The 26418-nt window shown below is 36.5% G+C and overlaps 1 long non-coding RNA gene across 1 annotated transcript; it reads left to right on the forward strand.

Annotated features, from left to right (window-relative positions):
- The first annotated feature begins 859 nt into the window (after positions 1 to 859).
- On the forward strand, positions 860 to 26396 carry LOC148965204 (uncharacterized). The gene is made up of 4 exons (XR_016149851.1): positions 860 to 1101; positions 2935 to 10770; positions 12368 to 20217; positions 21814 to 26396. It is a non-coding gene; the product is annotated as an uncharacterized LOC148965204 (long non-coding RNA).
- Positions 26397 to 26418: the final 22 nt, after the last annotated feature.

The following is a 26418-nucleotide window of genomic DNA, read 5'->3' on the forward strand; positions in this document are numbered from 1 at the left end:
GGTGATGGGGCTTAAAACCGGTAACACCGTCAACACCGTCTATCGCGGCAAGCCTACTGTGTTGTACTCCTATCTACTCTATCTAATCTAATGTATGTGCAAAAAAGTCATATCTAAAATTATTTTCGCCCTTCTGTGGTGATTTGTGTGAATTACATAGAAACTAAAAGAAAAGTGATGATTTTTGTGAATCAAAAAGGCTCTCTCATTCAAAGGCAAATCATAATTTTCTGCACCACAGAGCTTGTCAAACATGTTGCTGCTGCAATTTTACAGGAACTTTAATCCAAAGTCTCAGATGTGATCACCATTCACGCCACTATAACCCGACGAGAGTAAAGTGCAGTTTTTCTCCGCTCCTCAAGGCGGCAGAAGCGGGTTCTCCTTCAGTCTGACGCTTCTGCTGCTTGACAACATGGACTGGCTGCAGTAACTCGTCTCTGTCCATGCGGGGGCGCTCGCGGTCGAGTGCAGAATGAATGGGAGTCAATGGGGTTTCACCCCCATAAATCCACTTTTCTCGGGATGTAATTTTTTGTCAAGTAATTTGAAAGTTGCATTCAAAAGGGAGGGCTGAGATAATACACTCAGCTGAAAATTGCATTTTTAAGTTCACTTATCTGTTCTAAAAATCAGTTCAAAAATGTGATGACGTCACACAATAGCAGAATGGTAGCGTGTTCCAGCCAACAACAGCCTAACCTGTAAGAATTCAAAAGGACATAAGTACTCGTTCATTCGACTTTTGGCCTATAATCAATATTGAACTTGCGTAATCAACAATAAAATCTATGTTAATTTAACGACAAGCAGGTGAAAGAGACACTTTTAGCCGTTTAGCCCCATTCATTCTGCTCTCGCCCGCGATCACCTCCAGTGGAATTCTAATGGAACTGCAACCAGGATGATACACAACGGGGCTAATAGGAAGTGCCAAGGCTCTCCGTTAGACAGGCTCTGGACAATCACAACAACACGTGCAGATCCTGCAGATGAGAAGATGACAGCTCTTAATGTCACTTTAACAGCACATATTACAGCTCAACCGCAAATAAAACCGACACATAAATGAGGGGACCGAGTACGGCACAAGACTCACCTGTAAGTAACTTTTACTTTAGCATGACAACTTTTACTTTTTGTCAGTTGCTATTGTAGCGTTGCTACCTTTTTTTATTCTTTGAATGAATCGCCCTCTGGTCAGATGGTTCAGGATGTTTTGGTAAGTTAAAGTTTTTTCCCCCTCTTAAAAGTCTTTTCCTCATCTTAGACTCGTGTGTGTTTGGGCGAATCTCATTCAAAACGGACACAGGTCATTATTTCACCGCAAAGAAATTTATTTGAATACAGTGGTGGAGGAAGTACTGAATCTCAGTACTTAAGTAAAATTACAAATAACCAGATAAATATTTACTTTAGTAAAAGTAGAAGTGACACGATGACAACCATACTTAAGTAAAAAGTAGGCCTACCTGATTTTAAATTTTAAGTATTAAAAGTAAAAGTACTTGCATAATTTATTTTCTTAATGTCTATTTGCTAATGATTAATAAAACATTTAATTCTAACTCATTCAACCTAATACTCCTATAATGATGTTCAATAATGATGGAAAAAAATGTCACCATTTCTGAAACAAGCTTGCAATTAGGCATGAGATTCACATCATGCTGCTTATCCTTACTATAGACCATTTCACAAGATGTAAACAACACTGGTCCAGAAGCACTTCCTGTTTCAGTTTTTTAACACTACATAAAAGCTGGGATAAAATTCAACCAACAGAACATTTAAAACTGAATCAAAAAGTTAAACAACATCTTTAAGATGTTTTCTTTACATGTGAAATAAAGAAAACAGTTACAAACTGAAACAGGAAGTGCTTCTGGACCAGTGTTGTTTACATCTTGTGAAATGGTCTATATGTTAATAACTATGGCAGTAAACACGATTAATTTATGGTGTAATTCTGAACCTCTTGGCTTGCCATAATCCTAACCAAACGTTTATTACACACGGTGCGTTTCCTATGCATGTAAAAAATAATTTTCGCGTATAAATTGCTCTATGAACGCACTGCGTGCGAGACGCATTTAATGTGACCGGGTTGATATATCTAGAGCCTCCATTTTTGCACTCAGGTTTAAGTCCCATGGCCCTCTATCAGAATCAAGAGTTTCAAGAAGATCAGAGTAACTCAAAATTTCAACCCCAAAAAAAACAAAACAACAACAACAAAAAAAAGACAGTGTTACCCCTGTCGTTTTTTTTTTTTTGTGCGAAAAAATAAGTTTCTCCAATCTTCTTGAAACTCTTGATTCTGATAGAGGGTCATGGGACTTAAACCTGAGTGCAAAAATGGAGACAAAGGTGCAACGGACGGACGGCCAGATTACGTTTTGGCAGGGGAAAAACTGATCAGCAAATGTAATGAAAATGTAACAGAAGGTGTAGAAATTTAGTGGAGTAGAAAGTATAATAATTGCTGCAAAATGTAACAAAGTAAAAGTAAAAAGTATGCGCTATTTATTCTACTTAAGTAAAGTAAAGACACGTGAAAAATGTACTTAAGTAAAGTAACAAAGTATTTGTACTTCGTTACATTCCACCACTGTTTGAATATGATTATCATTATTATTTACATGACATTCATGAAGTCATACATTATGTCAATTTGAAAACTACGTATCTCACTGTAGTATTTATTTGTACCGAGTTTAACTTGACATTTTGATTACGGTAATTAAAACGACATGTGTTTATCATTAAAGCCATAACGCAAAAAAAAACAAAAAAACAAAAAAAAACATCGTCCTAAAAAGATACATTTATGTAACATTTGCTTTTTTTATTTTAATATTATAGATTTTAATATAATATTATAGTGCCAACTAGCAGTCATTCAATGTTTGCTTTAACTTTCTCTCTCTCTAGGAAGATGATCTGCAGTTCCTCAGTCTCGAGGAAAGGGAGTGTTTTCTGTTCTTTGAGGAGACCATCGGCTCCCTGGACTCACGGTGGGGCGTCCGGCCTCACACACACAAACGGCACGACATCACAGCCCTGTAGATCATGACATCATTGACCTGGTCCACTTGGCCAATTATCGTGGAATCTAGTGTTAACGCGGAATTTCGTGGAATTTTACATATTTGGTTTGAAATTCAGTTTTTGTGCGAGAGAAGAACGTATTTCTGCCGAAAATGCAGACCAGGGGAAGCAAATCTGGACGACATAAACCCCCCCAACCCGTCATTTCAGCTCAAATGATGAAATTAAAACAATGAAAGCATGTCGAAGCGGCTCTCCACGGCTCTGCTTTAGTCGGCGGAGAGCCAGCCTGCGTTCACAAGCTTCTAACGCGAAGCATATGGTTTCGAGATCCCACTAACTTCTAAACACTTAGATTTGAATATTTGAAGATAATACCATACCAAATTTTGTCCTATTACCTGATGTTAGGGTTTCCCAAACCAGGGTTTGTGAAGGAATTTCAGGGAGTGTCTAAGTTCATGAAAAATTAATAGTTAGTTCAATAAAAAAGTTAAAGAAATTTAAAACCATCTAAAACACTTAATAATGATGCAATGCTTTCTTTACTTGCATTATACGACATCAGAGAAAGATGAACATGCTAATGTTAAATTATTGACTTATGAGCTTCTTAAAATTTCAGGGCAACTTCAAGCAAATAAATTACATCGAAAGAGGATTACTGAAAAAAAAGATTAATTATGTTCGTCAGGAGCTGTAATGTTGAGAAAATACCAGTTATTTCTGTAAATCAAACTCTGAGAATCAATTTTAAAAGTAGCTATAGTCTGATTGTTTTTTTAAAGCACAATTTATTAGGTAATTAAATTACATGTAATCAGTTACTACCCAGCACTGACTTCAACTAATCGTTCATATATATATATATTCACAAAAACAAACAGCATTACCTTGTTTGAAGATGTTCAGAAGGGTTAGGGATGTTCAACAGATTTATGTTTTAAGTCAACTAGCACTTGTTTAGACTGAGCTAGTTTTTTCTGCTTAGGAGTTTTGGTTAAAAACCAATCAGACCTGATATCTTTATCAAACACTAACTCAGGATTCACATTCATCTCAAGCTCCACATGCTGCTTTGGAAGCGCATGGCCTGGTTTCAGCCATCTTTACTTCATGGTCACATGGTTCCAGAACATTGAGCCATTCACCTGAGTCCTAATTGTCATGTGATTAATCACTCCATATTTGAACTCCTAAAACACTGTTAAGATTCCTCCATAAAGATAAACGTACGAAGAGAAGTGTCAGAACCGTGTCATCTTCAGTGGCTCAGTGGTAGCGGTACCGGTTCCGAAGCGAGTGGTTAAGGGTTCTATTCCAACTTCTTGTTGCGTTTAGACTCCGCTTCGGAAGATAAACGTACGAAGAGAAGTATCTCCGCTACCACTGAGCCTCTGAAGACAGCACGGTTCTGACGGTTGAAAGTCAGCGTGCCGAGTTGGTTTCAGAAGCGTGCCGTCTTCCAAAAAAAAAAAAAAAAAAAAACACTTAAACACTGTTAAAATTCCTCCATAAAGATAAACGTACGAAGAGAAGTATTAGAACCGTCTCGTCTTCAGTGGTGCAGTGGTATAGCGGTACTGGCTTTGAAGCGAGAGGTTGCTGGTTCTATTCCAGCTTCTTGTTGCGTTTAGGCTCCGTTTTGAAAGATAAACGTACGAAGAGAAGTGTCAGAACCGTGTCATCTTCAGTGGTGCAGTGGTAGCGGTACCGGTTCCGAAGCGAGTGGTTAAGGGTTCTATTCCAACTTCTTGGTGCGTTTAGACTCCGCTTCGGAAGATAAACGTACGAAGAGAAGTATCTCCGCTACCACTGAGCCTCTGAAGACGGCACGGTTCTGACGGTTGAAAGTCAGCGTGCCGAGTTGGTTTCAGAAGCGTGCCGTCTTCCAAAAAAAAAAAAAAAAAAAAAAAAAACACTTAAACACTGTTAAAATTCCTCCATAAAGATAAACGTACGAAGAGAAGTATTAGAACTGTCTCGTCTTCAGTGGTGCAGTGGTATAGCGGTACTGGCTCTGAAGCGAGAGGTTGCCGGTTCTATTCCAGCTTCTTGTTGCGTTTAGGCTCCGTTTCGAAAGATAAACGTACGAAGAGAAGTGTCAGAACCGTGTCATCTTCAGTGGTGCAGTGGTAGCGGAACCGGCTCTGAAGCGAGAGGTTGCTGGTTCTATTCCAGCTTCTTGTTGCGTTTGTGCGTTTAGACTCCGTTTCGAAAGATAAACGTACGAAGAGAAGTGTTAGAAGTGTGCAGGCTCTGGTGGCGTAGTGGATGAGGCCTCGTTTCGCCTTCCAAAGGTTAATGGTTCAATCCCGGGTCAGGACCAGCAACCAGAGGGAGCCAAGAGGAATCAACCGGTCCCGACGAGTCTGCACACCCAAAAGACCAAAGGGGGGGGTAGTGTGTGTGTGTCCCCCCCCCGAGGTTTCGGAACCCCGGTCGCTGCGGTTATACTGCTTAAACATTAATTTTCGCGACGTTTAATAATATAATAATATAATAATATAATTGGATAATTACTTGGATATTTCTTAATTGGAACTTAATTGGATATTACTTAATTGGACACTTACCTAATTACTTAATTGGATATTTCTTAATTGGATACTTTAAACACTTGGACAATTACTTGGATACTTATAATTACTTGGATACTTTAAACACTTGGATGCTTACTTGGATACTTTAAACACTTGGATAATTACTTGGATACTTTAAACACTTGGATAAGTACTTGGATACTTACTTGGATGTCAAGAGTCTTGAGTCTTAAGCTCTATAAAAATAGATGTCAAGAGTCTTGAGTCTTAAGCTCTATAAAAATAGATGTCAAGAGTCTTGAGTCTTAAGCTCTATAAAAATAGATGATGTTGAGTCTTAAGCTCTATAAAAATAGATGTCAAGAGTCTTGAGTCTTAAGCTCTATAAAAATAGATGTCAAGAGTCTTGAGTCTTAAGCTCTATAAAAATAGATGATGTTGAGTCTTAAGCTCTATAAAAATAGATGTCAAGAGTCTTGAGTCTTAAGCTCTATAAAAATAGATGTCGGTTGAGTCTTAAGCTCTATAAAAATAGATGTCAAGAGTCTTAAGCTCTATAAAAATAGATGTCAAGAGTCTTAAGCTCTATAAAAATAGATGATGTTGAGTCTTAAGCTCTATAAAAATAGATGTCAAGAGTCTTGAGTCTTAAGCTCTATAAAAATAGATGATGTTGAGTCTTAAGCTCTATAAAAATAGATGTCAAGAGTCTTGAGTCTTAAGCTCTATAAAAATAGATGTCGGTTGAGTCTTAAGCTCTATAAAAATAGATGTCAAGAGTCTTAAGCTCTATAAAAATAGATGATGTTGAGTCTTAAGCTCTATAAAAATAGATGTCAAGAGTCTTGAGTCTTAAGCTCTATAAAAATAGATGATGTTGAGTCTTAAGCGCTATAAAAATAGATGTCGGTTGAGTCTTGAGTCTTAAGCTCTATAATAATAGATGACGGTTGAGTCTTAAGCTCTATAATAATAGATGACAGTTGAGTCTTGAGTCTTAAGCTGTATGTGCTTGACGTGTTGAAGCATCAGTCCTAAGCTCTACCAATAAGAGAAGCATCAGTCCTCTCTTCTCAAAAAAAAAACCCCTCAAAAAAAAAACCCTCAAAAAAAAAACTTGACTATTAAAACACATTCTACACTAAGAGAAGCTTCTCTTCTAAAAAAAACAAACTCAAAAAAAGGCAAAAAAAATAAAAAACTAAAAAAAACCCTCAAAAAAAACTAAAAAAAAACAAACAAAAAAAACATATACAGCAACTTGACTATTAAAACACATTCTACACTAAGAGAAGCTTCTCTTCTAAAAAAAAACACCTAAAAAAACAAACTCAAAAAAAGACAAAAAAAAAAAAATAAAAAAAAACTAAAAATAACCCCCCAAAAAAAACTAAAAAAAAAACCCTAAAAAAAAACCTTCAAACACCACATTCAGTTATTAGACCATTGAAACACATTTTACACAAACAGAAGCTTCTGTTCTCAAAAAAACCCTCAAAAAAACCTTTAAAGGAAAAATCTAAAAAAAAAAAAAACATTCAGTTATTAGACCATTAAAACACACTCTACATTAAGAGAAGCATCAGTCTTCTCTTCTCAGCTTTTTTGAGAACTTTCTCTTCTCAGCTTTTTTTGAGCAACTTCTCTTCTCAGGTTTTTATGAGCAACTTCTCTTCTCAATAAAAAATCTCAAAAAAACCTAAAGAAAAAACCCTTTATATGAAAAAACCTCAAACACCACATTCAGTAACTAGACCATTAAAACACACAAAAAAAGACCATTACACACAAAAAAAGACACTAGACTTTAAACACTACTTTATTATTTTCCTGTTTTTTTTTGTTTTTTTTTACTTTATTTTCCCAAATATATAATTTATCCATCATCAACATACCAGATTCCGATCAGCCTTAAGATTAACAGCGTTTAGGGAGAACGCAGCCCATCCATTCTTGTTTGTGGATGATTCGAAAGCAGTTTGTTGGGCCAGTTGCTCCCCTCCAAGAGATATACAGCTTTGTCGAGTCACGTAGATCTGTTAGGAATGATCAAGGTTAGGAAAGGGAACCAATTTGAAGGCTTCTTCAATAAGGGATGACATTTTGCTTACCTTTCCATTAAGCATTGAACCAAGAGGTCCACAAATGTGACTTTGCCAACTAGACACATAATGGACACCGTTGCAGATTTTGACACATTACATCTGCGAGAGAAAATCCAAACAGTAGAGAACATCAACTTTGTGGCTTAAAGTGAATGTCTTCTAAAGATCATAAAGAGTATATGGTTCAGATCAGCCAATAGCTCACCTGTTCTCTCCTCAGTATCATTCACAAGAAATGTGTCTTGCATTTGCTCTTCAACGTTGGGGTTGAAAAACACTGACGCATCAACAGTAAGAGAGGCACAGCCCATGGCATTCATCTGGTAGGAGAACGAAGATAGACAATTAAAAAACAGAAATAATAAACATTTAAAAGCAGTCATTGAAGTTGAAATGTGTTCATCTTAAAACAACCTGCTTTTCATTTATGGTCAGAAAACTCAAAATGGTGAAACATCTGGTCTTACCATTTGATCAAAAGGCACAAAGTTGGGTTTCATGGAGACAACTCTGAAATGAACTGCAAAGACAAACAAACTCACATACATTGGATAATGCATTTGAAAATGATGCTTCAACCAAGATCATTCACAGCTCACCCGTTTGTCCTGGATTGGAAATAGGTAACGTCTGAACATGATTTAGCTCTTCAGTCGCTCTGAAGACCTTCAACCTTCAGCTTCTGCACCGAATCTCCATCTACCCGAGAAGCCTGTAGAGAACTTCATTTAACATGCAATAAACCAAGACAAAAAGAGCCACACACGTCTAATGACTATGACCGACCTGGAAACAAAAGCAGCGGTGAAAGTGCAGTCGTCTTGTTTTCAGATCCAGATCAGAAGAATGGCACGTCTGACGTTGGCTCAACTTTAATTCGATAAGCGAAACAATGCCAGATCAACATTAATTCAATGTCAGTTTGCTATCAGGGAAAGTTCCCTACAAAGGGCCACAAAGACACCAACTGCAGGAGCAGAGAGTGAACAGATCCAAAACTAGGCTTTTTAAAGAGCCCAGCCAGCTGCAGCCACTGACGAGTAGGAGGAGCTCCAAGATCCAATCAGCCGTTGAACCACCAATCAGCTGCTGGAATGGTTTTAGAAGCCATCTTACCCATAGATATCTATATAGACCATTTCACAAGATGTAAACAACACTGGTCCAGAAGCACTTCCTGTTTCAGTTTGTAACTGTTTTCTTTATTTCACATGTAAAGAAAACATCTTAAAGATGTTTGTTTAACGTTTTGATTCAGTTTTAAATGTTCTGTTGGTTGTATTTTATCCCAGCTTTATGTAGTGTTAAAAAACTGAAACAGGAAGTGCTTCTGGACCAGTGTTGTTTACATCTTGTGAAATGGTCTATAAAGGCTATAGATATGTCGTCCACGCTGCTGGCCAATGGAGGTCTACGTCTGCACCTGGCGGCCATCTTGTCACAGGCAGCTCGCTCACTCGTAACATTGTGTTAATGGTGCGTGTACTATTTAAATGACCATAACTTGCTCAATTTTCTACCGATTTTCAAACGGTTTGTTTTGTTATAAACGTCAGAGATGTAGTTATGACACTGCATACTTATGAATAAAAAGTGAATAAATAAATAATCATCCAGATAATGTTTTTGAAGGAATGTATCATCTTAATTTGAATTGAATTAGAAGAGTATTATTGAAAGATCATTACTGATACAGCCTTACTGAACTGTATTTTCAGACTGTACAGCTTTATACTTTTAATTTATTCTATTTCCAATTCCTTCTATTAACTAGTCTTTAGACTAACTTTTTTACATTCTCATTTATAGATGTAGAATAAAGAGTATTTCTAAAACAAATATTTTTTTTTCATGTCTTTCCTTACAGAAGGAATGTGAATCTATAAGAGTCATGTGTGAATTACTATTTGACATTAAAATTTGCAAACTGATGTATTCTCTAAACAAACTTTAAAATAAATGTATTATCATTTAAGTTATTCTTTGTATCAACTGTATCAGTGTGTGTGTTGTGAACTGTGTTGTACTCCTATCTACTCTATCTAATCTAATGTATGTGCAAAAAAGTCATATCTAAAATTATTTTCGCCCTTCTGTGGTGATTTGTGTGAATTACATAGAAACTAAAAGAAAAGTGATGATTTTTGTGAATCAAAAAGGCTCTCTCATTCAAAGGCAAATCATAATTTTCTGCACCACAGAGCTTGTCAAACATGTTGCTGCTGCAATTTTACAGGAACTTTAATCCAAAGTCTCAGATGTGATCACCATTCACGCCACTATAACCCGACGAGAGTAAAGTGCAGTTTTTCTCCGCTCCTCAAGGCGGCAGAAGCGGGTTCTCCTTCAGTCTGACGCTTCTGCTGCTTGACAACATGGACTGGCTGCAGTAACTCGTCTCTGTCCATGCGGGGGCGCTCGCGGTCGAGTGCAGAATGAATGGGAGTCAATGGGGTTTCACCCCCATAAATCCACTTTTCTCGGGATGTAATTTTTTGTCAAGTAATTTGAAAGTTGCATTCAAAAGGGAGGGCTAAGCTAATACACTCAGCTGAAAATTGCATTTTTAAGTTCACTTATCTGTTCTAAAAATCAGTTCAAAAATGTGATGACGTCACACAATAGCAGAATGGTAGCGTGTTCCAGCCAACAACAGCCTAACCTGTAAGATATCAAAAGGACATAAGTACTCGTTCATTCGACTTTTGGCCTATAATCAATATTGAACTTGCGTAATCAACAATAAAATCTATGTTAATTTAACGACAAGCAGGTGAAAGAGACACTTTTAGCCGTTTAGCCCCATAGACTCCCATTCATTCTGCTCTCGCCCGCGATCACCTCCAGTGGAATTCTAATGGAACTGCAACCAGGATGATACACAACGGGGCTAATAGGAAGTGCCAAGGCTCTCCGTTAGACGGGCTCTGGACAATCACAACAACACGTGCAGATCCTGCAGATGAGAAGATGACAGCTCTTAATGTCACTTTAACAGCACATATTACAGCTCAACCGCAAATAAAACCGACACATAAATGAGGGGACCGAGTACGGCACAAGACTCACCTGTAAGTAACTTTTACTTTAGCATGACAACTTTTACTTTTTGTCAGTTGCTATTGTAGCGTTTCTACCTTTTTTTATTCTTTGAATGAATCGCCCTCTGGTCAGATGGTTCAGGATGTTTTGGTAAGTTAAAGTTTTTTCCCCCTCTTAAAAGTCTTTTCCTCATCTTAGACTCGTGTGTGTTTGGGCGAATCTCATTCAAAACGGACACAGGTCATTATTTCACCGCAAAGAAATTTATTTGAATACAGTGGTGGAGGAAGTACTGAATCTCAGTACTTAAGTAAAATTACAAATAACCAGATAAATATTTACTTTAGTAAAAGTAGAAGTGACACGATGACAACCATACTTAAGTAAAAAGTAAAAAGTAGGCCTACCTGATTTTAAATGTACTTTAAGTATTAAAAGTAAAAGTACTTGCATAATTTATTTTCTTAATGTCTATTTGCTAATGATTAATAAAACATTTAATTCTAACTCATTCAACCTAATACTCCTATAATGATGTTCAATAATGATGGAAAAAAAAGTCACCATTTCTGAAACAAGCTTGCAATTAGGCATGAGATTCACATCATGCTGCTTATCTATATGTTAATAACTATGGCAGTAAACACGATTAATTTATGGTGTAATTCTGAACCTCTTGGCTTGCCATAATCCTAACCAAACGTTTATTACACACGGTGCGTTTCCAATGCATGTAAAAATAATTTTCGCGTATAAATTGCTCTATGAACGCACTGCGTGCGAGACGCATTTAATGTGACCGGGTTGATATATCTAGAGCCTCCATTTTTGCACTCAGGTAAGTTTAAGTCCCATGGCCCTCTATCAGAATCAAGAGTTTCAAGAAGATCAGAGAAACTCAAAATTTCCACCAAAAAAAAAAAAAAAAAAAAGACAGTGTTACCCCTGTCGTTTTTTTTTTTTTTTTTGTGCGAAAAAATAAGTTTCTCCAATCTTCTTGAAACTCTTGATTCTGATAGAGGGTCATGGGACTTAAACCTGAGTGCAAAAATGGAGACAAAGGTGCAACGGACGGACGGCCAGATTACGTTTTGGCAGGGGAAAAACTGATCAGCAAATGTAATGAAAATGTAACAGAAGGTGTAGAAATTTAGTGGAGTAGAAAGTATAATAATTGCTGCAAAATGTAACAAAGTAAAAGTAAAAAGTATGCGCTATTTATTCTACTTAAGTAAAGTAAAGACACGTGAAAAATGTACTTAAGTAAAGTAACAAAGTATTTGTACTTCGTTACATTCCACCACTGTTTGAATATGATTATCATTATTATTTACATGACATTCATGAAGTCATACATTATGTCAATTTGAAAACTACGTATCTCACTGTAGTATTTATTTGTACCGAGTTTAACTTGACATTTTGATTACGGTAATTAAAACGACATGTGTTTATCATTAAAGCCATAACGCAAAAAAAAACAAAAAAACAAAAAAAAACATCGTCCTAAAAAGATACATTTATGTAACATTTGCTTTTTTTATTTTAATATTATAGATTTTAATATAATATTATAGTGCCAACTAGCAGTCATTCAATGTTTGCTTTAACTTTCTCTCTCTCTAGGAAGATGATCTGCAGTTCCTCAGTCTCGAGGAAAGGGAGTGTTTTCTGTTCTTTGAGGAGACCATCGGCTCCCTGGACTCACGGTGGGGCGTCCGGCCTCACACACACAAACGGCACGACATCACAGCCCTGTAGATCATGACATCATTGACCTGGTCCACTTGGCCAATTATCGTGGAATCTAGTGTTAACGCGGAATTTCGTGGAATTTTACGTATTTGGTTTGAAATTCAGTTTTTGTGCGAGAGAAGAACGTATTTCTGCCGTAAGAGACCAGGGGAAGCAAATCTGGACGACATAAACCCCCCCAACCCGTCATTTCAGCTCAAATGATGAAATTAAAACAATGAAAGCATGTCGAAGCAGCTCTCCACGGCTCTGCTTTAGTCGGCGGAGAGCCAGCCTGCGTTCACAAGCTTCTAACGCGAAGCATATGGTTTCGAGATCCCACTAACTTCTAAACACTTAGATTTGAATATTTGAAGATAATACCATACCAAATTTTGTCCTATTACCTGATGTTAGGGTTTCCCAAACCAGGGTTTGTGAAGGAATTTCAGGGAGTGTCTAAGTTCATGAAAAATTAATAGTTAGTTCAATAAAAAAGTTAAAGAAATTTAAAACCATCTAAAACACTTAATAATGATGCAATGCTTTCTTTACTTGCATTATACGACATCAGAGAAAGATGAACATGCTAATGTTAAATTATTGACTTATGAGCTTCTTAAAATTTCAGGGCAACTTCAAGCAAATAAATTACATCGAAAGAGGATTACTGAAAAAAAAAGATTAATTATGTTCGTCAGGAGCTGTAATGTTGAGAAAATACCAGTTATTTCTGTAAATCAAACTCTGAGAATCAATTTTAAAAGTAGCTATAGTCTGATTGTTTTTTTAAAGCACAATTTATTAGGTAATTAAATTACATGTAATCAGTTACTACCCAGCACTGACTTCAACTAATCGTTCATATATATATATATATATATATTCACAAAAACAAACAGCATTACCTTGTTTGAAGATGTTCAGAAGGGTTAGGGATGTTCAACAGATTTATGTTTTAAGTCAACTAGCACTTGTTTAGACTGAGCTAGTTTTTTCTGCTTAGGAGTTTTGGTTAAAAACCAATCAGACCTGATATCTTTATCAAACACTAACTCAGGATTCACATTCATCTCAAGCTCCACATGCTGCTTTGGAAGCGCATGGCCTGGTTTCAGCCATCTTTACTTCATGGTCACATGGTTCCAGAACATTGAGCCATTCACCTGAGTCCTAATTGTCATGTGATTAATCACTCCATATTTGAACTCCTAAAACACTGTTAAGATTCCTCCATAAAGATAAACGTACGAAGAGAAGTGTCAGAACCGTGTCATCTTCAGTGGCTCAGTGGTAGCGGTACCGGTTCCGAAGCGAGTGGTTAAGGGTTCTATTCCAACTTCTTGTTGCGTTTAGACTCCGCTTCGGAAGATAAACGTACGAAGAGAAGTATCTCCGCTACCACTGAGCCTCTGAAGACGGCACGGTTCTGACGGTTGAAAGTCAGCGTGCCGAGTTGGTTTCAGAAGCGTGCCGTCTTCCAAAAAAAAAAAAAAAAAAAAAAAACACTTAAACACTGTTAAAATTCCTCCATAAAGATAAACGTACGAAGAGAAGTATTAGAACCGTCTCGTCTTCAGTGGTGCAGTGGTATAGCGGTACTGGCTTTGAAGCGAGAGGTTGCTGGTTCTATTCCAGCTTCTTGTTGCGTTTAGGCTCCGTTTTGAAAGATAAACGTACGAAGAGAAGTGTCAGAACCGTGTCATCTTCAGTGGCTCAGTGGTAGCGGTACCGGTTCCGAAGCGAGTGGTTAAGGGTTCTATTCCAACTTCTTGGTGCGTTTAGACTCCGCTTCGGAAGATAAACGTACGAAGAGAAGTATCTCCGCTACCACTGAGCCTCTGAAGACGGCACGGTTCTGACGGTTGAAAGTCAGCGTGCCGAGTTGGTTTCAGAAGCGTGCCGTCTTCCAAAAAAAAAAAAAAAAAAAACACTTAAACACTGTTAAAATTCCTCCATAAAGATAAACGTACGAAGAGAAGTATTAGAACTGTCTCGTCTTCAGTGGTGCAGTGGTATAGCGGTACTGGCTCTGAAGCGAGAGGTTGCTGGTTCTATTCCAGCTTCTTGTTGCGTTTGTGCGTTTAGACTCCGTTTCGAAAGATAAACGTACGAAGAGAAGTGTTAGAAGTGTGCAGGCTCTGGTGGCGTAGTGGATGAGGCCTCGTTTCGCCTTCCAAAGGTTAATGGTTCAATCCCGGGTCAGGACCAGCAACCAGAGGGAGCCAAGAGGAATCAACCGGTCCCGACGAGTCTGCACACCCAAAAGACCAAAGGGGGGGGTAGTGTGTGTGTGTCCCCCCCCCGAGGTTTCGGAACCCCGGTCGCTGCGGTTATACTGCTTAAACATTAATTTTCGCGACGTTTAATAATATAATAATATAATAATATAATTGGATAATTACTTGGATATTTCTTAATTGGAACTTAATTGGATATTACTTAATTGGACACTTACCTAATTACTTAATTGGATATTTCTTAATTGGATACTTTAAACACTTGGACAATTACTTGGATACTTATAATTACTTGGATACTTTAAACACTTGGATGCTTACTTGGATACTTTAAACACTTGGATAATTACTTGGATACTTTAAACACTTGGATAAGTACTTGGATACTTACTTGGATGTCAAGAGTCTTGAGTCTTAAGCTCTATAAAAATAGATGTCAAGAGTCTTGAGTCTTAAGCTCTATAAAAATAGATGTCAAGAGTCTTGAGTCTTAAGCTCTATAAAAATAGATGATGTTGAGTCTTAAGCTCTATAAAAATAGATGTCAAGAGTCTTGAGTCTTAAGCTCTATAAAAATAGATGTCAAGAGTCTTGAGTCTTAAGCTCTATAAAAATAGATGATGTTGAGTCTTAAGCTCTATAAAAATAGATGTCAAGAGTCTTGAGTCTTAAGCTCTATAAAAATAGATGTCGGTTGAGTCTTAAGCTCTATAAAAATAGATGTCAAGAGTCTTAAGCTCTATAAAAATAGATGTCAAGAGTCTTAAGCTCTATAAAAATAGATGATGTTGAGTCTTAAGCTCTATAAAAATAGATGTCAAGAGTCTTGAGTCTTAAGCTCTATAAAAATAGATGATGTTGAGTCTTAAGCTCTATAAAAATAGATGTCAAGAGTCTTGAGTCTTAAGCTCTATAAAAATAGATGTCGGTTGAGTCTTAAGCTCTATAAAAATAGATGTCAAGAGTCTTAAGCTCTATAAAAATAGATGATGTTGAGTCTTAAGCTCTATAAAAATAGATGTCAAGAGTCTTGAGTCTTAAGCTCTATAAAAATAGATGATGTTGAGTCTTAAGCGCTATAAAAATAGATGTCGGTTGAGTCTTGAGTCTTAAGCTCTATAATAATAGATGACGGTTGAGTCTTAAGCTCTATAATAATAGATGACAGTTGAGTCTTGAGTCTTAAGCTGTATGTGCTTGACGTGTTGAAGCATCAGTCCTAAGCTCTACCAATAAGAGAAGCATCAGTCCTCTCTTCTCAAAAAAAAAACCCCTCAAAAAAAAAACCCTCAAAAAAAAAACTTGACTATTAAAACACATTCTACACTAAGAGAAGCTTCTCTTCTAAAAAAAACAAACTCAAAAAAAGGCAAAAAAAATAAAAAACTAAAAAAAACCCTAAAAAAAAACTAAAAAAAAACAAACAAAAAAAACATATTCAGCAACTTGACTATTAAAACACATTCTACACTAAGAGAAGCTTCTCTTCTAAAAAAAACAAACTCAAAAAAAGGCAAAAAAAATAAAAAACTAAAAAAAACCCTCAAAAAAAACTAAAAAAAAACAAACAAAAAAAACATATACAGCAACTTGACTATTAAAACACATTCTACACTAAGAGAAGCTTCTCTTCTAAAAAAAAACACCTAAAAAAACAAACTCAAAAAAAGACAAAAAAAAAAAAATAAAAAAAAACTAAAAATAACCCCCCAAAAAAAACTAAAAAAAAAACCCTAAAAAAAAACCTTCAAACACCACATTCAGTTATTAGACCATTGAAACACATTTTACACAAACAGAAGCTTCTGTTCTCAAAAAAACCCTCAAAAAAACCTTTAAAGGAAAAATCTAAAAAAAAAAAAAACATTCAGTTATTAGACCATTAAAACACACTCTACATTAAGAGAAGCATCAGTCTTCTCTTCTCAGCTTTTTTGAGAACTTTCTCTTCTCAGCTTTTTTTGAGCAACTTCTCTTCTCAGGTTTTTATGAGCAACTTCTCTTCTCAATAAAAAATCTCAAAAAAACCTAAAGAAAAAACCCTTTATATGAAAAAACCTCAAACACCACATTCAGTAACTAGACCATTAAAACACACAAAAAAAGACCATTACACACAAAAAAAGACACTAGACTTTAAACACTACTTTATTATTTTCCTGTTTTTTTTTTTTTTTTTTACTTTATTTTCCCAAATATATAATTTATCCATCATCAACATACCAGATTCCGATCAGCCTTAAGATTAACAGCGTTTAGGGAGAACGCAGCCCATCCATTCTTGTTTGTGGATGATTCGAAAGCAGTTTGTTGGGCCAGTTGCTCCCCTCCAAGAGATATACAGCTTTGTCGAGTCACGTAGATCTGTTAGGAATGATCAAGGTTAGGAAAGGGAACCAATTTGAAGGCTTCTTCAATAAGGGATGACATTTTGCTTACCTTTCCATTAAGCATTGAACCAAGAGGTCCACAAATGTGACTTTGCCAACTAGACACATAATGGACACCGTTGCAGATTTTGACACATTACATCTGCGAGAGAAAATCCAAACAGTAGAGAACATCAACTTTGTGGCTTAAAGTGAATGTCTTCTAAAGATCATAAAGAGTATATGGTTCAGATCAGCCAATAGCTCACCTGTTCTCTCCTCAGTATCATTCACAAGAAATGTGTCTTGCATTTGCTCTTCAACGTTGGGGTTGAAAAACACTGACGCATCAACAGTAAGAGAGGCACAGCCCATGGCATTCATCTGGTAGGAGAACGAAGATAGACAATTAAAAAACAGAAATAATAAACATTTAAAAGCAGTCATTGAAGTTGAAATGTGTTCATCTTAAAACAACCTGCTTTTCATTTATGGTCAGAAAACTCAAAATGGTGAAACATCTGGTCTTACCATTTGATCAAAAGGCACAAAGTTGGGTTTCATGGAGACAACTCTGAAATGAACTGCAAAGACAAACAAACTCACATACATTGGATAATGCATTTGAAAATGATGCTTCAACCAAGATCATTCACAGCTCACCCGTTTGTCCTGGATTGGAAATAGGTAACGTCTGAACATGATTTAGCTCTTCAGTCGCTCTGAAGACCTTCAACCTTCAGCTTCTGCACCGAATCTCCATCTACCCGAGAAGCCTGTAGAGAACTTCATTTAACATGCAATAAACCAAGACAAAAAGAGCCACACACGTCTAATGACTATGACCGACCTGGAAACAAAAGCAGCGGTGAAAGTGCAGTCGTCTTGTTTTCAGATCCAGATCAGAAGAATGGCACGTCTGACGTTGGCTCAACTTTAATTCGATAAGCGAAACAATGCCAGATCAACATTAATTCAATGTCAGTTTGCTATCAGGGAAAGTTCCCTACAAAGGGCCACAAAGACACCAACTGCAGGAGCAGAGAGTGAACAGATCCAAAACTAGGCTTTTTAAAGAGCCCAGCCAGCTGCAGCCACTGACGAGTAGGAGGAGCTCCAAGATCCAATCAGCCGTTGAACCACCAATCAGCTGCTGGAATGGTTTTAGAAGCCATCTTACCCATAGATATCTATATAGACCATTTCACAAGATGTAAACAACACTGGTCCAGAAGCACTTCCTGTTTCAGTTTGTAACTGTTTTCTTTATTTCACATGTAAAGAAAACATCTTAAAGATGTTTGTTTAACGTTTTGATTCAGTTTTAAATGTTCTGTTGGTTGTATTTTATCCCAGCTTTATGTAGTGTTAAAAAACTGAAACAGGAAGTGCTTCTGGACCAGTGTTGTTTACATCTTGTGAAATGGTCTATAAAGGCTATAGATATGTCGTCCACGCTGCTGGCCAATGGAGGTCTACGTCTGCACCTGGCGGCCATCTTGTCACAGGCAGCTCGCTCACTCGTAACATTGTGTTAATGGTGCGTGTACTATTTAAATGACCATAACTTGCTCAATTTTCTACCGATTTTCAAACGGTTTGTTTTGTTATAAACGTCAGAGATGTAGTTATGACACTGCATACTTATGAATAAAAAGTGAATAAATAAATAATCATCCAGATAATGTTTTTGAAGGAATGTATCATCTTAATTTGAATTGAATTAGAAGAGTATTATTGAAAGATCATTACTGATACAGCCTTACTGAACTGTATTTTCAGACTGTACAGCTTTATACTTTTAATTTATTCTATTTCCAATTCCTTCTATTAACTAGTCTTTAGACTAACTTTTTTACATTCTCATTTATAGATGTAGAATAAAGAGTATTTCTAAAACAAATATTTTTTTTTCATGTCTTTCCTTACAGAAGGAATGTGAATCTATAAGAGTCATGTGTGAATTACTATTTGACATTAAAATTTGCAAACTGATGTATTCTCTAAACGAACTTTAAAATAAATGTATTATCATTTAAGTTATTCTTTGTATCAACTGTATCAGTGTGTGTGTTGTGAACTGTGTTGTACTCCTATCTACTCTATCTAATCTAATGTATGTGCAAAAAAGTCATATCTAAAATTATTTTCGCCCTTCTGTGGTGATTTGTGTGAATTACATAGAAACTAAAAGAAAAGTGATGATTTTTGTGAATCAAAAAGGCTCTCTCATTCAAAGGCAAATCATAATTTTCTGCACCACAGAGCTTGTCAAACATGTTGCTGCTGCAATTTTACAGGAACTTTAATCCAAAGTCTCAGATGTGATCACCATTCACGCCACTATAACCCGACGAGAGTAAAGTGCAGTTTTTCTCCGCTCCTCAAGGCGGCAGAAGCGGGTTCTCCTTCAGTCTGACGCTTCTGCTGCTTGACAACATGGACTGGCTGCAGTAACTCGTCTCTGTCCATGCGGGGGCGCTCGCGGTCGAGTGCAGAATGAATGGGAGTCAATGGGGTTTCACCCCCATAAATCCACTTTTCTCGGGATGTAATTTTTTGTCAAGTAATTTGAAAGTTGCATTCAAAAGGGAGGGCTAAGCTAATACACTCAGCTGAAAATTGCATTTTTAAGTTCACTTATCTGTTCTAAAAATCAGTTCAAAAATGTGATGACGTCACACAATAGCAGAATGGTAGCGTGTTCCAGCCAACAACAGCCTAACCTGTAAGATATCAAAAGGACATAAGTACTCGTTCATTCGACTTTTGGCCTATAATCAATATTGAACTTGCGTAATCAACAATAAAATCTGTTAATTTAACGACAAGCAGGTGAAAGAGACACTTTTAGCCGTTTAGCCCCATAGACTCCCATTCATTCTGCTCTCGCCCGCGATCACCTCCAGTGGAATTCTAATGGAACTGCAACCAGGATGATACACAACGGGGCTAATAGGAAGTGCCAAGGCTCTCCGTTAGACGGGCTCTGGACAATCACAACAACACGTGCAGATCCTGCAGATGAGAAGATGACAGCTCTTAATGTCACTTTAACAGCACATATTACAGCTCAACCGCAAATAAAACCGACACATAAATGAGGGGACCGAGTACGGCACAAGACTCACCTGTAAGTAACTTTTACTTTAGCATGACAACTTTTACTTTTTGTCAGTTGCTATTGTAGCGTTTCTACCTTTTTTTATTCTTTGAATGAATCGCCCTCTGGTCAGATGGTTCAGGATGTTTTGGTAAGTTAAAGTTTTTTCCCCCTCTTAAAAGTCTTTTCCTCATCTTAGACTCGTGTGTGTTTGGGCGAATCTCATTCAAAACGGACACAGGTCATTATTTCACCGCAAAGAAATTTATTTGAATACAGTGGTGGAGGAAGTACTGAATCTCAGTACTTAAGTAAAATTACAAATAACCAGATAAATATTTACTTTAGTAAAAGTAGAAGTGACACGATGACAACCATACTTAAGTAAAAAGTAAAAAGTAGGCCTACCTGATTTTAAATGTACTTTAAGTATTAAAAGTAAAAGTACTTGCATAATTTATTTTCTTAATGTCTATTTGCTAATGATTAATAAAACATTTAATTCTAACTCATTCAACCTAATACTCCTATAATGATGTTCAATAATGATGGAAAAAAAAGTCACCATTTCTGAAACAAGCTTGCAATTAGGCATGAGATTCACATCATGCTGCTTATCTATATGTTAATAACTATGGCAGTAAACACGATTAATTTATGGTGTAATTCTGAACCTCTTGGCTTGCCATAATCCTAACCAAACGTTTATTACACACGGTGCGTTTCCAATGCATGTAAAAATAATTTTCGCGTATAAATTGCTCTATGAACGCACTGCGTGCGAGACGCATTTAATGTGACCGGGTTGATATATCTAGAGCCTCCATTTTTGCACTCAGGTAAGTTTAAGTCCCATGGCCCTCTATCAGAATCAAGAGTTTCAAGAAGATCAGAGAAACTCAAAATTTCCACCAAAAAAAAAAAAAAAAAAAGACAGTGTTACCCCTGTCGTTTTTTTTTTTTTTTTTGTGCGAAAAAATAAGTTTCTCCAATCTTCTTGAAACTCTTGATTCTGATAGAGGGTCATGGGACTTAAACCTGAGTGCAAAAATGGAGACAAAGGTGCAACGGACGGACGGCCAGATTACGTTTTGGCAGGGGAAAAACTGATCAGCAAATGTAATGAAAATGTAACAGAAGGTGTAGAAATTTAGTGGAGTAGAAAGTATAATAATTGCTGCAAAATGTAACAAAGTAAAAGTAAAAAGTATGCGCTATTTATTCTACTTAAGTAAAGTAAAGACACGTGAAAAATGTACTTAAGTAAAGTAACAAAGTATTTGTACTTCGTTACATTCCACCACTGTTTGAATATGATTATCATTATTATTTACATGACATTCATGAAGTCATACATTATGTCAATTTGAAAACTACGTATCTCACTGTAGTATTTATTTGTACCGAGTTTAACTTGACATTTTGATTACGGTAATTAAAACGACATGTGTTTATCATTAAAGCCATAACGCAAAAAAAAACAAAAAAACAAAAAAAAACATCGTCCTAAAAAGATACATTTATGTAACATTTGCTTTTTTTATTTTAATATTATAGATTTTAATATAATATTATAGTGCCAACTAGCAGTCATTCAATGTTTGCTTTAACTTTCTCTCTCTCTAGGAAGATGATCTGCAGTTCCTCAGTCTCGAGGAAAGGGAGTGTTTTCTGTTCTTTGAGGAGACCATCGGCTCCCTGGACTCACGGTGGGGCGTCCGGCCTCACACACACAAACGGCACGACATCACAGCCCTGTAGATCATGACATCATTGACCTGGTCCACTTGGCCAATTATCGTGGAATCTAGTGTTAACGCGGAATTTCGTGGAATTTTACATATTTGGTTTGAAATTCAGTTTTTGTGCGAGAGAAGAACGTATTTCTGCCGAAAATGCAGACCAGGGGAAGCAAATCTGGACGACATAAACCCCCCCAACCCGTCATTTCAGCTCAAATGATGAAATTAAAACAATGAAAGCATGTCGAAGCAGCTCTCCACGGCTCTGCTTTAGTCGGCGGAGAGCCAGCCTGCGTTCACAAGCTTCTAACGCGAAGCATATGGTTTCGAGATCCCACTAACTTCTAAACACTTAGATTTGAATATTTGAAGATAATACCATACCAAATTTTGTCCTATTACCTGATGTTAGGGTTTCCCAAACCAGGGTTTGTGAAGGAATTTCAGGGAGTGTCTAAGTTCATGAAAAATTAATAGTTAGTTCAATAAAAAAGTTAAAGAAATTTAAAACAATCTAAAACACTTAATAATGATGCAATGCTTTCTTTACTTGCATTATACGACATCAGAGAAAGATGAACATGCTAATGTTAAATTATTGACTTATGAGCTTCTTAAAATTTCAGGGCAACTTCAAGCAAATATATTACATCGAAAGAGGATTACTGAAAAAAAAGATTAATTATGTTCGTCAGGAGCTGTAATGTTGAGAAAATACCAGTTATTTCTGTAAATCAAACTCTGAGAATCAATTTTAAAAGTAGCTATAGTCTGATTGTTTTTTTAAAGCACAATTTATTAGGTAATTAAATTACATGTAATCAGTTACTACCCAGCACTGACTTCAACTAATCGTTCATATATATATATTCACAAAAACAAACAGCATTACCTTGTTTGAAGATGTTCAGAAGGGTTAGGGATGTTCAACAGATTTATGTTTTAAGTCAACTAGCACTTGTTTAGACTGAGCTTGTTTTTTCTGCTTAGGAGTTTTGGTTAAAAACCAATCAGACTTTAAAACTTTAAAAACCAATATCTTTATCAAACACTAACTCAGGATTCACATTCATCTCAAGCTCCACATGCTGCTTTGGAAGCGCATGGCCTGGTTTCAGCCATCTTTACTTCATGGTCACATGGTTCCAGAACATTGAGCCATTCACCTGAGTCCTAATTGTCATGTGATTAATCACTCCATATTTGAACTCCTAAAACACTGTTAAGATTCCTCCATAAAGATAAACATATGAAGAGAAGTGTCAGAACCGTGTCATCTTCAGTGGCTCAGTGGTAGCGGTACCGGTTCCGAAGCGAGTGGTTAAGGGTTCTATTCCAACTTCTTGTTGCGTTTAGACTCCGCTTCGGAAGATAAACGTACGAAGAGAAGTATCTCCGCTACCACTGAGCCTCTGAAGACGGCACGGTTCTGACGGTTGAAAGTCAGCGTGCCGAGTTGGTTTCAGAAGCGTGCCGTCTTCCCAAAAAAAAAAAAAAAAAAAACACTTAAACACTGTTAAAATTCCTCCATAAAGATAAACGTACGAAGAGAAGTATTAGAACCGTCTCGTCTTCAGTGGTGCAGTGGTATAGCGGTACTGGCTCTGAAGCGAGAGGTTGCTGGTTCTATTCCAGCTTCTTGTTGCGTTTAGGCTCCGTTTTGAAAGATAAACGTACGAAGAGAAGTGTCAGAACCGTGTCATCTTCAGTGGCTCAGTGGTAGCGGTACCGGTTCCGAAGCGAGTGGTTAAGGGTTCTATTCCAACTTCTTGGTGCGTTTAGACTCCGCTTCGGAAGATAAACGTACGAAGAGAAGTATCTCCGCTACCACTGAGCCTCTGAAGACGGCACGGTTCTGACGGTTGAAAGTCAGCGTGCCGAGTTGGTTTCAGAAGCGTGCCGTCTTCCAAAAAAAAAAAAAAAAAAAACACTTAAACACTGTTAAAATTCCTCCATAAAGATAAACGTACGAAGAGAAGTATTAGAACTGTCTCGTCTTCAGTGGTGCAGTGGTATAGCGGTACTGGCTCTGAAGCGAGAGGTTGCCGGTTCTATTCCAGCTTCTTGTTGCGTTTAGGCTCCGTTTCGAAAGATAAACGTACGAAGAGAAGTGTCAGAACCGTGTCATCTTCAGTGGTGCAGTGGTAGCGGAACCGGCTCTGAAGCGAGAGGTTGCCGGTTCTATTCCAGCTTCTTGTTGCGTTTGTGCGTTTAGACTCCGTTTCGAAAGATAAACGTACGAAGAGAAGTGTTAGAAGCGTGCAGGCTCTGGTGGCGTAGTGGATGAGGCCTCGTTTCGCCTTCCAAAGGTTAATGGTTCAATCCCGGGTCAGGACCAGCAACCAGAGGGAGCCAAGAGGAATCAACCGGTCCCGACGAGTCTGCACACCCAAAAGACCAAAGGGGGGGGTAGTGTGTGTGTGTCCCCCCCCCGAGGTTTCGGAACCCCGGTCGCTGCGGTTATACTGCTTAAACATTAATTTTCGCGACGTTTAATAATATAATAATATAATTGGATAATTACTTGGATATTACTTAATTGGAACTTAATTGGATATTACTTAATTGGACACTTACCTAATTACTTAATTGGATATTACTTAATTGGAACTTAATTGGATATTACTTAATTGGACACTTACCTAATTACTTAATTGGATATTACTTAATTGGATACTTTAAACACTTGGACAATTACTTGGATACTTTAAACACTTGGATGCTTACTTGGATACTTTAAACACTTGGATAAGTACTTGGATACTTACTTGGATGTCAAGAGTCTTGAGTCTTAAGCTCTATAAAAATAGATGTCAAGAGTCTTGAGTCTTAAGCTCTATAAAAATAGATGTCAAGAGTCTTAAGCTCTATAAAAATAGATGTCAAGAGTCTTAAGCTCTATAAAAATAGATGTCAAGAGTCTTGAGTCTTAAGCTCTATAAAAATAGATGTCAAGAGTCTTAAGCTCTATAAAAATAGATGTCGGTTGAGTCTTGAGTCTTAAGCTCTATAAAAATAGATGTCGGTTGAGTCTTAAGCTCTATAAAAATAGATGTCAAGAGTCTTAAGCTCTATAAAAATAGATGATGTTGAGTCTTAAGCTCTATAAAAATAGATGTCAAGAGTCTTGAGTCTTAAGCTCTATAAAAATAGATGATGTTGAGTCTTAAGCTCTATAAAAATAGATGTCAAGAGTCTTGAGTCTTAAGCTCTATAAAAATAGATGTCGGTTGAGTCTTAAGCTCTATAAAAATAGATGTCGGTTGAGTCTTGAATCTTAAGCTCTATAAAAATAGATGATGTTGAGTCTTAAGCTCTATAAAAATAGATGTCAAGAGTCTTGAGTCTTAAGCTCTATAAAAATAGATGATGTTGAGTCTTAAGCGCTATAAAAATAGATGTCGGTTGAGTCTTGAGTCTTAAGCTCTATAATAATAGATGACAGTTGAGTCTTGAGTCTTAAGCTGTATGTGCTTGACGTGTTGAAGCATCAGTCCTAAGCTCTACCAATAAGAGAAGCATCAGTCCTCTCTTCTCAAAAAAAAAAACCCCTCAAAAAAAAAAAAAAAAAACATATTCAGCAACTTGACTATTAAAACACATTCTACACTAAGAGAAGCTTCTCTTCTAAAAAAACTAACTCAAAAAAGGCAAAAAAACTAAAAAACTAAAAAAAAAACCTAAAAAAAAAAACTAAAAAAAAAACATTCAGCAACTTGACTATTAAAACACATTCTACACTAAGAGAAGCTTCTCTTCTAAAAAAACCCCTAAAAAAACAAACTCAAAAAAAGGCAAAAAAAAAAATAAAAAAAACTAAAAAAAAAAACATATTCAGCAACTTGACTATTAAAACACATTCAACACTAAGAGAAGCTTCTCTTCTAAAAAAAAAACACCTAAAAAAACAAACTCAAAAAAAGACAAAAAAATAAATAAAAAAAACCTAAAAATAACCCCCAAAAAAAACTAAAAAAAAAATCCCTAAAAAAAAACCTTCAAACACCACATTCAGTTATTAGACCATTGAAACACATTTTACACAAACAGAAGCTTCTGTTCTCAAAAAAACCCTCAAAAAAACCTTTAAAGGAAAAATCTAAAAAAAAAAAATACATATTCAGTTATTAGACCATTAAAACACACTCTACATTAAGAGAAGCATCAGTCTTCTCTTCTCAGCTTTTTTGAGAACTTTCTCTTCTCAGCTTTTTTTGAGCAACTTCTCTTTCCAGGTTTTTATGAGCAACTTCTCTTCTCAATAAAAAATCTCAAAAAAACCTAAAGAAAAAACCCTTTATATGAAAAAACCTCAAACACCACATTCAGTAACTAGACCATTAAAACACACAAAAAAAGACCATTACACACAAAAAAAGACACTAGACTTTAAACACTACTTTATTATTTTCCTGTTTTTTTGTTTTTTTTTTACTTTATTTTCCCAAATATATAATTTATCCATCATCAACATACCAGATTCAGATCA

The sequence above is a fragment of the Pimephales promelas genome, chromosome 24 (genome assembly GCF_988280905.1).
Source record: "Pimephales promelas chromosome 24, fPimPro1.hap1.1, whole genome shotgun sequence".
NCBI classification, from domain to species: domain Eukaryota; kingdom Metazoa; phylum Chordata; class Actinopteri; order Cypriniformes; family Leuciscidae; genus Pimephales; species Pimephales promelas.